We start from the raw sequence: 16,150 nt of genomic DNA, 5'->3' as shown, positions 1-16,150 counted from the left end.
TCGAAGGAGATGTGCATCTAACGTGTAGTGATTGGACATGAGTCTGGACATCACACGAATGAAATCCCTACTCACATCCAGTCCCCTGAACCATGCCTTTGTCGATATTTTCGGAATAATTGAGTGCATCCACCGACCCAGATCATCTCTATCCCAAGATGCTTGCCAGCTGGCAAGTGTTCTTTGGCGAGACGAACTATAGAATTCGTTGAAAGCAATCGGTCGCTCATAAATTTCACCCTCAATAGCACCACGTTTGGCTAAATTATCGGCTCTTTCATTGCCTGGAATGGAGCAATGAGCCGGGACCCAGACTATAGTGATTAGATAATTATTATTCAATATGTCGTTCAGACACTGTTTTATTTTACCCAAGGAAAACGGTTCATTTTTGCCAGCAGCGATTGAGCGAATGGCTTCAATTGCACTCAGACTATCTGTGAAGAGGAAATAATGGTTTGGAGATAATGTGACGATTACACTCAAACTATAATGAACTGCTGCTAGCTCTGCTATATAAACAGATGCAGGTTCTTGAAGCCTAAATGAGGCCGAAACATTATTGTTGAACATACCAAACCCTGTCGCTTCTTCAATTCGCGATCCGTCCGTGTAAAACATTTTCTCAGAGTCAATATGCCTGAACTTACTTGAAAATATTTTTGGGATTTCCGTCGAGCGTAGATGATCCGGGATTCCACGCACTTCACGCTGCATGGATGTATCGAAAAATAAAGTTGAGTCAGGGGCACTTAGGATGCTGACACGGATAGGAATATATCTTGAAGGGTTGATTTCCTGTGACATATGGTTAAAATATACTGTCATAAATTTTGTTTGAGATCGAAGCTCGACTAGTCGTTCGAAATTATTAATTACCATGGGATTCAGCACCTCACATCTTATTAGCAGGCGTGATGAAAGCTCCCAAAATCGATCTTTTAATGGAAGAACTCCCGCCAGAACTTCAAGACTCATTGTATGTGTCGAGTGCATGCAGCCTAAGGCAATTCGCAAACAACGGTACTGAATTCGCTCAAGTTTGATAAAATGAGAGTTTGCAGCGGAACGAAAACAAACGCATCCATATTCCATCACTGAAAGTATCGTTGTTTGATACAATTTTATTAGATCTTGCGGATGAGAACCCCACCAAGATCCTGTTATTGTTCGAAGAAAATTTACTCTTTGTTGGCATTTCGTTATCAGATACCTAATGTGTCCTCCCCACGTGCATTTGGAATCGAACCACACCCCGAGGTATTTAAAAGTTAAAACCTGTTGGATCATTCTTCCCATCATATGGAGCTGAAGCTGCGCGGAATCATGCTTTCTTGAAAAGACGACTAACTCTGTTTTCTCCGCAGAGAATTCGATACCAAGATGAACAGCCCAAACGGACAAGTTATCTAAGGTATCTTGCAATGGTTTATGCAGATCAATAGCTTTGGGCCCAGTAACTGAAACCACGCCATCATCTGCCAATTGTTTTAGTGTGCATGGGGATACTAGACAGCTATCAATGTCATTCACGTAAAAATTATAGAGAAGTGGACTGAGGTATGAGCCTTGCGGGAGACCCATGTAGCTAGTTCTGAATGTTACCAAATCGCCATGTGAAAAATACATGCACTTCTCTGACAAAAGGTTGTGCAAATAATTATTTATAACCGCTGGAAGTCCATGTTGGTGGAGCTTGTCTGAAAGAACATCAATGGAAACTGAATCAAATGCTCCTTTAATGTCTAAAAATACAGATGCCATTTGTTGCTTTTGAGCGAAGGCAATTTGGATGTCAGACGAAAGTAATGCAAGGCAATCATTCGTCCCTTTATTTCTACGGAAGCCAAACTGAGTATCTGACAACAAACCGTTCGTCTCGACCCAAGTGTCGAGACGTCGTAGAATAATTTTTTCGAACAATTTTCTGATGCAGGACAACATCGCAATGGGTCTATATGAGTTGTGATTGGAAGCTGGTTTCCCCGGCTTTTGAATGGCGATAACTTTCACTTGTCTCCAGTCAGGCGGAACAATATTTTGCTCAAGAAACTTGTTGAACAATTCCAACAAACGTCTTTTTGCGAGGTCGGGCAGATTCTTCACCAAGTTGAATTTAATTCTGTCCAAACCAGGGGCGTTATTGTTACAAGACAAGAGTGCTATAGAAAATTCCATCATTGAAAATGGATTATTAATAAAACCATTATTTGGAGGAGATTCCCGTATAATGCTTTGCGTAGGAACAGAATCTGGGCAAACTTTCCTAGCAAAGTCAAATATCCATCGGTTCGAGTATTCATCACTCTCATTGCCCACGTTACGATTCCTCATTCGTCTGGCCGTATTCCAAAGAGTGCTCATTGAGGTTTCTCTTGACAAACCTTCGACAAAATGTCTCCAATAGCTACATTTTTTGGCTCGAAGTATGCTCTTGTACTTGGTTTCTAAAACCATAAGTTTTTCAAAATTCTGAGGAGTTCCTCCTCCCCGTTTTAGAAACGTCTTGCAAGCATTTTGTTTTGCGAGTTTAGCCTCTGAGCACTCTTTGTCCCACCAGGGGTTGGGAGGCCTTCTGTTAGTCGTTGGCCCAGGAAAGCGTTTAGTTTGGGATTGTTCTGCTGCCTCCAGAATCGAACAAATGAGGAAGTCATATTCTTCAAGTGGAGGGAGCTCTTCCATTGAATTCAAAATACTAGAGATTCTACTTTGGTATTTAATCCAGTCGATATTTTTTGTCAAATCATATGGAATACTAGCTGAATTAGCAATACATTTGTTACAGCTAATTGAGATGATGATTGGTAAATGATCGCTACCGTGTAAATCAGGCAATATTTTCCAGGTGCAATCTAGTCGAATTGATGTTGAGCAAAGAGATAGATCTAATGCACTTGGGCGTGCAGGAGGTCTTGGGATCCGTGTCATGCTACCCATATTTAATACCGTCATGCTAAAATTGTCACAAATGTTTTGTATTAAAGATGATCTGCTATCATTGTAAACGGAACCCCACATCATTCCGTGCGATTTTAAATCCCCCAGAATCAATCGTGGAGCAGGAAGGGCTTCAACCATTTCATTAAGCTGTCGCTGTCCAACTTGTGCTTTTGGAGGAATATAAACCGAAGCTATGCAAATATCTTTGCCTTTAATGTTTATTTGGCAAGCAACAACTTCTATACTAGAAGTTGAAGGGATGTTTAATCTATAAAAGGAACAGCATTTCTTAATTCCCAAAAGCACTCCACCATACGGAGAGTCTCTATCGAGACGTATAATGTTAAAATCATTGAAATTTAAAGCTATGTTTGAAGTAAGCCATGTTTCGCATAAAGCAAATACATCACATTTTTGACTATGCAATAAAATTTTAAATGAATCAAGTTTTGGCATGATGCTTCGACAATTCCACTGCAGGACAGTGATTGTATCATTTGCGGCGGGTGATAAATTATCCATCAAAAGATACAAAACCTGAGACAATTGGCCATTGAGCTGATAACTGCTTCCAAAAATTTCTAGCTATTGGAAGGAATGCCATTATGAGGGTCTTTAAGGGTTCAGATATATTGAATGCTGAGAAAATCCATTCAACAATTTCCGAAAACTTCAGTAATCCTGTTGGTGGCTGTGAAATGGAGCCCACAGGATTATTACCTTTTTCTGTGCTAGATCCTGGATTGGTTTGTGAATTTGACAAACCAGGAGGCACAGTCTTTGGTTTTGACTTTTTTTGTTTAACACGGGGATCTTTTTTTGAAGATTAAACTTTAGGTCTTTAGGGTCTTTTTTGGTAATTTGGAAGAAGACTTCTTTCTCTTAACTGACCCTTGGGTAGTGATAAACGAATTACCTTCACTATTTTCGTCAGAGTCAGAGTCCTCTGTTTCCTCTAGATTTGAAAACCCGTTTTCGGTTTCCAAAGGGGGGACATCAATGACCGTTTTAAGCATTTCTGCATATGTGCGCTTAGACCGTGCTTTTAAAGAAAGCTTAATTTTGTCTTTGTGCACTTTAAATGCAGTGCATACTGAAATATCATCATGAGGACTATTCCCACAATAAATACATTTTTCAATTTCCTTGTTGCAATCATTATCTTTATGAGGCCCTTCACACTAAATACATTTTGGTTTATTACTACAGTAAGTAGCTGTGTGTCCGAATTTTTTGCAGTTCGTACAATTCATTACATTTGGAACAAAAAGCCGAACAGGGAGGCGAATTTTATCGACATAGACATGGGACGGCAACGCAGATCCGGCAAATGTCACTCGAAACGAGTCTGATGGGCGATAAACTTTTTTTTCCTCTTCATAAACTACTGAGTACAGTTGTTTGCACTCCAGTATTTTCACACCCTCAAGCATAGAGTTCTTGAAACGACCAACACCATGCTTGAGTAAATCATCTACCGAAAGACTCGCTTCGGTAACAACACCGTCAATTTCGACATCTTTGGAGGGTATGTAAACTTTATACTCTTTAATGAAATGTTCCGAAGAGACAATATCATTCGCGTGTTTCAAATTATTTACCACAACACGAATTTTATCGTTATTTACTTTTATGATCTCTTTGATTGAAGAGTATCGTGATGTCAAACCTTTAGAAATTTGGTAAATGTTTAATGGCTTTGATATACGTCTAAAAAAGACTATCCAAGGCCCAGAAGAGCTCTCCTGATATTTTTTCGTTCGTGGGGGTATAGGATTCATGCTAGGATTTACGTCCATGGATTCATCCATCACATTAAAATTTTTAATCAAACTTTAAAATAAAAAATGAAACCAACACTACACAGTACTCAATCAAAAGGAAAAGAAAAAACTTCTACCTTGAAATTGTTGTCTATCTCCGTTGCACTGCCGTGTAGATCCTCGTTGCTCTAGATGTTCTTGTTGGATGCTGATTGTTGGATGTGATGCTACTGCTACCTGACATCCAGCACCACTCGATTTCCGATTTACTTTTGTCTTCGCCAGCTGCAACCAGCGCAGGTCACCGGTGTATACCTGCGTGTTGTATGGCAGTGGAAAGACCGAGTTGTCTTGTCTCCTTCTTCCTTGTGCTCCGCACCGATATGCTTCTGCACCGAAGTGCCTTCGCACCGGTGTGCTTTTGCACTCTCCTGCTTCTGTGTGCCTTTGCACTCTCCTTCTTCGATGTGCCTTTGCACTCTCCTGCTCAGTCCTTGTGGCTGTATATTGTGGCCTAGGTAGAGCTTGGGAAACGCCCTTTGTTGTTTCCTTCACCAGCTTGGCCCAGCACTAGGGCTCTCTTATGCAGCACGATTTTACGTTTTAACGGCTGCTGCCAACAGGTCTCTACCTGTAGTTCAACCGTTGTCGTACTTAACGCGTGTAAACCAACCAGCGTTACCAAACTGTACGCTTCTATACACAACCTTCTCGGTTGAACGGCTATTACTGAATCGTTACATGGTTAGTACTACAATCCTACTGACACTGAGAATCTCTCCAGGTCGGGAAATCGAAAATACAACTGAGGCTTCAGTATGGCAAACCATAAGTTTTGAAGCGATGGAGAGGTCAATCCGACTCACGACTGATTTTTAAAAAGGGCGTATGTTTTTTTGCATTTCACCAAAATTGCCTTTTTCAAATCGTTGTAACTCGGAAACCGTTAATTGTACAAAAATGACGTCCAGGAAGAAGTTGTAGGGAATCAATAGGGCACTCTAAAAAAATATACACTGAATCAACGTGTCTCCGATATCAACGAAGAAAACCCGAAATGTTAATTATCCTTCAGAAAAATATTTGGATGTTTCAAGAGGTATAAGAAAGCAAATATTCGGGTTTCCGGCGGATGAAGAAGATCCAGAATTACTCAAAACGAAAGCAGCAGAGTTTAATGAAGTGATTACTAAAATGATAGAGCAGTTTGCTAAGCCTGATTGCACTAGGAATGAAAAAGTGCGTTTGTTTTCAGTCTTGCCAAACTTGTGGTCAAAGGAGAAAATGCCACCCAATTCAAGGCGAACAAATAAATTGTGTCGGAGGCTAGAGAATCAACGGACAAAAAAAAAAGCCAAGAAACAAACCGGACGCAGCGGGAACGAAACAATAGAAAACGAGGTGCTTCAATACTTCAACAGCGATGACGTCAGCAGAGTAATGCCGGGATCAAGAGATTGCGTCACAGTCAAAATGAATGGCAAGTGTGAACGCAAACAAAAACGATTGCATTATTCATCATTGAAAGAAATTTAACTTGAAATTTCGAATATATCTGAAAATTGTTTTAGCTATAACTTCTTCATTTTTCAAAAGTCACGGATGGGATAGCCATCAATCTGTAGGTTTCAATAACAGCTTTAAAATAAAAACCATCAAAAAATAAATTAAAACCCTGATTTTTTTTATTTAATTTTTTTTTGGTTTATTTTGAAATTATTGAGAAAAAAATCAAAAATTTTCTTTCGGAGTATATTTTTTTAGAGTGCCCAATCGATTCCCTACAACTTCTTCCTGAACGCCATTTTTGAACAATTAAATGTTTCCGAGTTACAACGATTTGAAAAAGGCAATTTTTGTGAAATGCAAAAATACATACGCCCTTTTTAAAAATCAGTCGTGAGTCGGATTGACCTCTCCATCGGTTCAAAACTTATGGTTTGCCATACTGAAGCCATGTTCAAAGATTCATCCAAATCGGAGAAGGTCGAGTCTGATGATCTGCTAAGCATTTCTGGAATTGCTCAACTGTCTCGTAAGACCAGCGCCCTATGCATTGAACCGCCAACCCGTGTATTAAAACTAGTGAAGTCAGTGAAGCTGGTGAGGCTGGTGAAGCTACGGAAGTTAGTGAAGCTGGTGAAGCTAAGGAAGGTAAAGAAGTTGGTAAAGCTAGTGAAGCTGATGAAGCTAGTGAAGCTAGGAAAGCTTATAACGACGCTAGTGGAGTATGTACAACAAGCAGAGCAACTAAAACACATAAACGAGTAAAGTGAATAAAGCAAATAGAACAAATAAAAAAAAAATAGAGCGACTAGAGCAAATAGAGCGAGTAAAGTAAGTAGAGCAAATAGAGAAAATATAGCAAATTGAGCTAATAGGGCAAGTAGAGCAAGTAGAGCAAGTACCCGATAACACATGCACATAACAAAATCATAACAGAAGTATATCAACAGTTGATATGTATAACAATTTGTGTTATTTTGAGAAATTTAACAAATGAAAACAGTTGAAAGTTAAAACTTATGATAACAATATAATAACAGAACCAGTTATGATGTTTTATTTTCATTTGCAAGACTCGTGATGAAGTTCATTATTTGAAAAAAAATGAGTTCTTCCGTTGCTTTATATCGAAATATAATGATCAAAATTTCAAAAAACTAGAAGAAGAAATCAGATCACTAAATAAATTATTCAAAAAAGATCATTTAACAATTTTGGATTGAAACGATGCTAAAAGTTAGATGTGATATAGTTTTTCTGTGTTAAGTTTGCTGTCTAATTTTTTACAACTATTGTTATAAATTTCTACTTTCGGACTTCTGTAGTTATATCATATTCAATAATAATTGTGATACAAACGTTCCAAAATTTGTTCCCGCTAGAGTCGTTTTTGTTATGATTTTTGTTATTTTAACAGCTTACCAGCTAAAAATATTTCAGAATTTGTTACAAAATGTTTCTGAAATAAATTACTCCGGTTGTTATAATTCTGTTATTACCATCTGATCGGGTAGAGCAAGTAGAGCAATTAGAGCAAATAGAGCAAATAGAACGAGTAGAGCAAGAAGAGCTGAACGAACTGATGCGAATAGCTGCCGACGTCTAATTTTCTAGTTTATTAGCGTATTTTTATTGCTACCGCTTCTACTGGTTTTCTATTGCTTCACTTGAACGTGAGGTTCCTTGATTGTACTTTCCTGATTTCCATTGTTTTTATATTAAATCTATTTTTCCTACAAAGCTATTATAGTAAAAAAAATCTGCAAGCAAAAAACTATTGTTAAATTGAGCTAAATAAATATTTCTCATCTGAACGTTGAAAGCAGTGCTGCGTAAACTTGCAACAAGAATTCTATTTTATTGTTTCATGTTTTATTACATTTAATACTAGAAGTCATTACAAAAATCACGTAATTGTGAAAATTGAATCGATCATAAACAAATTTGAAGTTTTGAAGTGTTTTTTATTAGCTGCCATATTCATAAATTTGACAAAAGCTAAGGTTGTTGGGTTTGGTTGGGTTTAGGTTCAAGTAAAAACGCCACAAGGGAAAACCAATTAAAACGCCGTATGTCGTGAAATCTTCTCGTGGATGAACTTTTTGCCTTGGTCTCAGAGGCGAGTTGCAAATTGACATTAACAGGCCACTTTCTCACTTTCATTTCGACAACTGTTTTGAAGAGATAATTCAGAGAGTGGTTTGAACGAGAATTCCTCTGGATGTACTGATCAGTGCAGTAAAACTCAATTGAAACCAAATGTGAAACAAACAGACGATCTCTCCATTGCAGTAAGCTTCACACTCTGACACACACACACAACGTTCGCTGACGTATTGGACGAGCAGCATTCGGTTCTTCAATCGATTCTCTTCAAATCAAAGCTCAGTTTAACCACCGTGAAGCAACAAAACATCTCTTTCAATAGTGTGAGAGTGGCCTTCAAATGAGGTTCATGTAAACATTCGAATTGGTTTGAGATAATAGATGAAAGACAAACCAGGTAGCTGAAATATCATTTACAGAATACACATAAATTAATAGTTTCCTCATTTTTAATACTTTATTCCATTTATACATTTCTATTAATTCGAACTTGCTCACTACCAAGCGCGAAAACAATGACGGAGCTAGACTACTTGGCACTTGAAACTGAGCAAATAAAACTTCAAATGACTAGGTACGATTATTCAGCTCGCGATGAATTCTGGGAGCTTCACTTGAAAATGGCAGCTAATGTCAAATGAATTTGTATCGATATACAGACGGTCAGAGACCATCAATTTCATTTTCATCTGATATAATTCGATCGAAAATGAAATTTTACCGCATACTAAAAACGATATAAAACTTACGAATCTGTCAAGATTATATGTTTTGAGTTCTTGTGCAAATATTACGGATGAAATGTCATCACTCTACTTACAGGCACTCTCCCAGTAAATCCGAACATCGGACGCATCGTGCAAGAAAACTTTTGATTGCGTTTCGAGTTTGCATAGTGTATCGGTAGAACAAAAGAGTGAAGATATACCAAAGCAGAGAGCGGATGTCTGATTACTCAGGTGATGAGATATATCGGGGTTGGATTTCCAACCTCGAACATAGGGTCAGAGTTTTTCTGACCCTAAGAGGCGAATGACCTAAAGGTTAAAGCCTCTATGATCGAAACAAAAGAATGTTTAACACTCTTTCACACCCTATCGGGAAGATGTCGGCTCGAAAATGCCTTGTTTGATATTCCTTCGCTCTGTTTCTCTAGCGATGCATAATGTAAACATAAAGCTTTTTTTATGTCGACGCGGTTGATGCAAATGGTGCAGAATTGTCCGATGACGGGCCGATTGAAGCGCTACGATCGGCCCTATATCGTGCTCAATCGGTCCGATAATCGGACCGATGATCGGACTTATGCGGGTCTACAAATTTCACTGGGCTAGTTTGAACTGTTGTCGCTTCAAATTTCGGATGCATTGCCACAGGCCTGCTTTGATTGAATTTCGCTTCTCTATTTTGACGTTTCATATAAAACTAAAGTTTCAGTTTCTGCCGTTGGCACGAACAGATGCGCATTGGCAATGAGTTCACCATCGATATGGGACGAGTTCAACATCGAACCGGCCGCCGATTGTATCGTCGCGGATCTTCGACATGTGCAGTGTCCAACCGTGAAGGAAATCACGCGCAGTATAAATGCACTTCATGACAATGAACCTTACTACAGGGCTTACATTAGAAGGTGAGTGTCGGAATTGTTTGTTGAATTTCCAATATGTCAATCGATAAATGCACTCGGTTTTCAGGGAAATACGAAATAACCAGCTGCGATTAGTCGGGAAAACCGTGCTGTTGGTCGTAGGTTCCATTTTTCTTTATAATATACTTTTTGGATCGTTCACCAGTGGCTGCTGCTTCGAAGAACCGAGTTGGATTGCCGTTGCAATCGGGAAGCTTTTCGGTATCAAGGATCAAATATTCTACTGATGCAGTAGGGCTAAGTATAACCGAATTCGATGTTCGATTTGGGAACGGAAAAACGGGTTTTCAACTTCGATTACTAACTGAAACTAGTCTTAAAGTTAATGTGCAAATAAAAGTACAGCTCTACGATAGAATTAAATCAACAGGAACGAATCCCAAATTGTTTTAGTCGATTCTATCTACAATCTACTGTCGATTTTTTACGCCCAGTGGAAAAATTTTTATCACCGAGCTTCGTTAAAACCATCATCATCATCGGCTGTCATCGGCGTCATTTCTTACACGGATCTGCATTAGCCGAACCGGAAGCGGAATACTACTCCAGTCAATAAACTTTCATTAGGCTGGAAATTTTATGTGGCGCAGGATATTCCTTCTTCTTTCCCTTCCTCATCATCACCATCATCCGGTTTATTCCATTTTATTTCCGAAGGACCATCAGTGATTGCAGGCAGGCAGGTGCAACCAATAGCCAAAACAGCGGTACAAAAATGGCGGCACGCAGTTTCGAGTCAACGAGAAGCGCAAAAGCTCGTAAATAATAAATTTTAATGGAGATTGTGTGTGTGGAACTTTTGCAACCGATTTTTCCATTCACGAAACCCCGTCACAATGGGGACGACGAAACAATGATTAACTGGAAACAATGTCCGATTGAAGCTGAAAATAATTACATGGTTTTCCGAACAAGCCATAAAATATTAAAATTAAGGCACAATGATTGTAATTTTAAACTCGTTTGTGCAGGCAGGACTGTCGGCATCTGCAGTGAGAAGCAAAAAAAAAAAGAGCAGAAACGTAATAAACCTCCACGACAGGCACTTTTCCAGCTGGAGGAACAAAAATAAAATAAAAATGTGCAATGTAACGTTGTGATAAACTGTTCTTTTCCGTATTTTTCTTCTCCGCCACAACCGGATCTGCCGGCCAGGAGAGACTGCCTTTTAGTTTTCGGTACGGAGGCTGCTGTGGATGTTATTACTACAATAGCACTTTGCGCAACCGGAATCCAGTCGATGTGACAGCTTTAAATATGCTGCCATGAGGTAGTAGACTACCACTGTAACCATTGGTAGCAGGTGAGATTGTGGTGGTGCAGGTGGGGAATGTGTTTGTAATTTAAAAAAATGAAATTTTTATTACACCGCAAATCGCACTGCTGTGCATGTTGCCATTTTAAACAACCGAGTGTGCCATGAGTTTTACATTGAGCACAGAAAAACATGTAAATTGACGCACACACACACACAGATAGATGTAACTAAACCACGTGACAGCGGCAATGTAAATTTTTAAAAGTTTGTAGTTTGAAAATGTTTTGGATTCTGCCGGAGTCTAGTTTTGCTATTGAGGATGTTTGTTTTGTAATTTTATGATTACACCGAAACCTCCATTTACGAACTAAACGGGGGTTCGTAAAAAAAGTTTACGTTATTTGGAATTTACTTCGTCAAAAAAGTTTTGTGTAATGAATGTGGAAACCGCCCATCATATGGCTGTTTTCGGAACGGATGTGAAGAGTAAGTGCAAGCAAATGAAGTTTGGTCTCGTTCCAAAATCCAAGATGGCGGCTTCCGGTTTCTTGATATTCCTTGAAAATTCTTAGAATATGGGTATTTTCGAAAAGAATTGGTGGAAAGGTGCCGAAAAACAATGTTCAGGGTCGGCATTACATTTCTGGTGTCACGAAGCATTACATGCGTTATTTTTTGTAAGTTATGTGTTACGAAGCGTTATAAGCGTTACTTTTTAATACGTTATAGGTGTTACGAAGCAATAAATGCGTTACTTTTCAATATGTTATAGGTGTTACGTATCGTTACATGTGTTTTTGTGTGTTATAGGTGTTACGTAGCGTTACTTTTTTATAAGAGGATGTTACGAAGCGTTTCATGTGTTACTTTTGTTTTTTTGTCATAAGTGTTACGTAGCGTTTCATGCGTTCCTTTTTGTAAGTTACGTAGTGTTACATGCATTACTTTTTTGTAAGTTATAAGTGTTACGTAGCGTTACATGCGTTACTTTTTTGTGTGCTGAATTCGCTCAAGTTTAATGATATGAGAGTTTGCAGCGGAACGAAAGCAAACGCTTTCATATTCCAACACTGAAAGTATCGTTGTCTGATACAATTTTATTAGATCTTCCGGATGAGCACCCTACCAAGATCCTGTTATTGTTCGAAGAAAATTTACTCTTTGTTGGCATTTTGTTATCAGATTGTGTCCTCCCCACGAGGATTTGGAATCAAACCACACCCCGAGGTATTTGAAAGTCAAAACCTGTTGGATCATTCTTCCCATCATATGAAGCTGAAGAGAAAAAGACGAACAACTCTGTTTTCTCCGCAGAGAATTCGATTCCCAGATGAACAGCCCAAACGGACAAGTTATCTAAGGTATCTTGCAATGGTTTATGCAGATCAATAGCTTTGGATCCAGTAACTGAAACCACGCCATCATCTGCCAATTGTTTTAGTGTGCATGGGGATACTAGACAGCTATCAATGTCATTCACGTAAAAATTATAGAGAAGTGGACTGAGGTATGAGCCTTGCGGGAGACCCATGTAGCTAGTTCTGAATGTTGCCAAATCGCCATGTGAACAATACAAGCATTTCTTTGACAAAAGGTTGTGCAAATAGTTATTTATAATCGCTGGAAGTCTATGTTGGTGGAGCTTATCTGAAAGAACATCAATGAAAACTGAATCAAATGCTCTTTAATGTCTAACAATACAGATGCCATTTGTTGTTTTTGAGCGAAGGCAATTTGGATGTCAGACGAAAGTAATGCAAGGCCATTCATCCCTTTATTTCTACGGAAGCCAAACTGAGTATCTGACAACAAACCGTTCGTCTCGACCCAAGTGTTGAGACGTCGAAGAATAATTTTTTCGAACAATTTTCTGATGCAGGACAACATTGCAATGGGTCTATATGAGTTGTGATTGGAAGCTGGTTTCCCCGGCTTTTGAATGGCGATAACTTTCACTTGCTTCCAGTCAATATTTTGCTCAAGAAACTTGTTGAACAATTCCAACAAACGTCTTTTCGCAAGGTCGGGCAGATTCTTCACCAAGTTGAATTTAATTCTGTCCAACCCAGGAGCGTTATTGTTACAAGACATGAGTGCTATGGAAAATTTCATCATTGAAAAGGGGCTATCAATGGAGCCATCATTTGGAGAAGACTCCCTAATAATGCTACGCGTAGGAACAGAATCTGGACAAACTTTCCTCGCAAAGTCAAATATCCATCGGTTCGAGTATTCCTTAGTCTCATTTCCTATGTTACGATTCCTCATTCGTCTGGCCGTATTCCAAAGAGTGCTCGTTGAGGTTTCTATTGACAAAACTTCGACAAAATGTCTCCAATAGCTACATTTCTTGGCCCGAAGTATGCTCTTATACTTGGTTTCTAAAGTTAAGAATTTTTCAAAATTCTGAGAAGTTCTTCCTCCTCTTTTTGAAAACGTCTTGAAAGCATTTTGTTTCGCGTGTTTAGCTTCTAAACACTCTTTGTCTTACTAAGGGTTTGGAAGCCTTCTGTTAGACGATGGGCCAATCGTTTGGTTTGGGCTTGTTCTGCGGCCTCCAGAATCGAACAAACGAGGAAATCATATTCTTCAAGTGGGGGAAGCTCTTCCATTGAGTTCAAGGTACTTGAGATACTACTAAATCAGGAAATACTTTCCAGGTGCAATCTAGTCGAATTGAAGTCGAGCAAAGAGATAAATCTTAGGCACTTGGACGATAATCAATTGTCTAAAAGATACAAAGTGTCAGTTTGTAATACTATAATGTACTCACAACTTCCTTCCAGGAAAGCTACCGAAATGTCCAATTTATTTGAAAATGAACTATTTTTCCTCAACGCGTTTCAAAACAAAATTCTTCCTTGTATACAGAGATGCCAGGTAAAAATTTCAAATATCTTCAGACAGGGTTGCAAAAGTCTATTTATCCGAAAAAAAATCTGCAGTTATCCTCACGGGCTGCATACGGAATACTGACAATAAACGAGATATTTTAACGAAAATAATTTCGCCATCAAGCCTCCTGATTTTAACAAAGTTTGTTTTACAGTTACTGTTTCTTTACCGTATTCTTGAGCGCAGTCTTTCAGGTCAACATCAAAATCAGCATAAGGGAGAAGATCTTTGATGTCAACAACCATTTCGTCGGTTATACTTTCTTTACAAGCTGCCTGCATATACGAGGCGTCGTTGTCAGGTTCTAATGTAGTACGTATTCCATCGACTAGTTTCGTTGGTTTGATTTTACATTTTGAATTTGATTTGCAATGTACTCCAACATCATTTAATGGCTTCTAATTTAGCTGATTCGATGTTGTATTACAGGGCATTGATTCAGGAACATACACATTGCTAGGTCTGGCATCTGTATTCTGCGTATCTTTCAGTATAGTTTTAGATTCAGATAGAAAATCCACTTGTTTCACACAGTAAAGAGATTACACCACCGAAAAATTCACTATCGTTGAGTACGTCGAACTCATTGATCTGAGTTTTCTAATAAAGCTCTTGATGCATTGATTGTTTTGAAACGGGGGTAAGAATATCTCGGGACAGTTATTCTGACGACAATACATTATAATTTTAATCATTCCACGTCCATTTGATTCGATGCAGAAATATAAATTGTTTGTGACGAAAAAATCGGTAACGGTCAAACTCATATCTACTAGTCATACCAAAACCTGAGGCAATATATGGAATACCACATACGAAATATTCTTTCATCAGCTGTTGGATGAAAATGGTTGAATGAAGATAAAGTGTATCGTAGTACTTTCAGGAATAAAACAGTGCCCTCACTTTGATAAATATGTTTTTTCAACGCCCCGAACACTTTTGGATGGATTTGCTTGTAAACTATTTTGAAATTCATACGATCCATATCCGTAATTGGGCAGATTAGAGTCAAACTTGGAAGATTTTTTCTGTTTTTTTTTTGTAGCTTCTCTCTAAATGCCGACATGAAGCCAAATATGCCTAACCCTGTAAATCCAGAACAGGAAGTCGGATCCGGACAAAATTCATTAACAGATTAAGAGACTATAAGACTTTTCATTTGAGTAAAAGTTTGTGAAAATTCAGTTGTTTCTTAGAATATGAAGTGAGTTTTTTTTACTAGACATTCGAAAACTTACAGTGAGATCAGCGCATTGCGATGTGTTGGGAATTATAAATGTTTGAATAATGTGTATCGTGAATGTTCTAGAAAAAAGTTTTTTTTTGTGAAAAACTACGGGAGATGTGCATTGCGAAGTATGGAATTCCGATACATGCCATTTCAAATGAAGTTCAATCCGTTGAAATCCTTTCATTTTTCATTCATAATTACACATCGGTAGCAAAAATTCGTATCTGCACCGTGCATTTGGTTGTAAACACGTGCGCATGTGGGCTCTGATACCAATGAACTCGCTTGTAGTTTCAATCTCGAGCTTAAGTTTTCGTTTTTTTTACCCCGTGCACGGCCTTTCATGTACATGTTTTTTTTTATTCATTAATATAATATAATTTTGAGGCACACTGCTTAAGCTCCAAAATGCCAAGGGTATTTTCTAATCTTAATTAACCACTAACTTAAAACTAGAATAATATCATTAGGTAATGGCGTATCGGGGTCGCGGATTCTTGAAAATCCAGCTGGCGATCTGCAGTGGCCGGTTAATTGAATATAGCAAGTCAATCAGATGGTGTTGGAGAATATTTATGTTGTCCGCATCCTTCGGTCCGTGTAGGTCCGCGGGAAACCGAGGGTACGGCGGGTGGCCCGCATGCTGGTCATCGACTGGAGCGGTCTTCCGTGGGCGGTGATGGTTATGTTACGGAAGAAAATGAGAAAAAATAGTAAACATTGTGGAAACGGGGTAAAAAGGGGATGTGGGAACAAAATGTATGAAAACACAGAGATCTAATTAGTTGCCATCGAGA

General features: G+C 38.6%; 1 protein-coding gene across 12 annotated transcripts in view; it reads right to left on the bottom strand.

Moving 5' to 3' along the window:
- Window positions 1-16,150, bottom strand: part of LOC131426954 (uncharacterized protein CG43867) — a 618,008-nt gene that overhangs the window by 226,307 nt on the left and 375,551 nt on the right. The gene's annotated exons all lie outside the window — the stretch shown is intronic.

This window comes from Malaya genurostris, chromosome 2 (assembly GCF_030247185.1).
Source record: "Malaya genurostris strain Urasoe2022 chromosome 2, Malgen_1.1, whole genome shotgun sequence".
NCBI classification, from domain to species: domain Eukaryota; kingdom Metazoa; phylum Arthropoda; class Insecta; order Diptera; family Culicidae; genus Malaya; species Malaya genurostris.
The sequence above is the reverse complement of the archived record's forward strand: the minus strand, read 5'-3'. Positions and strand labels throughout refer to the sequence as shown.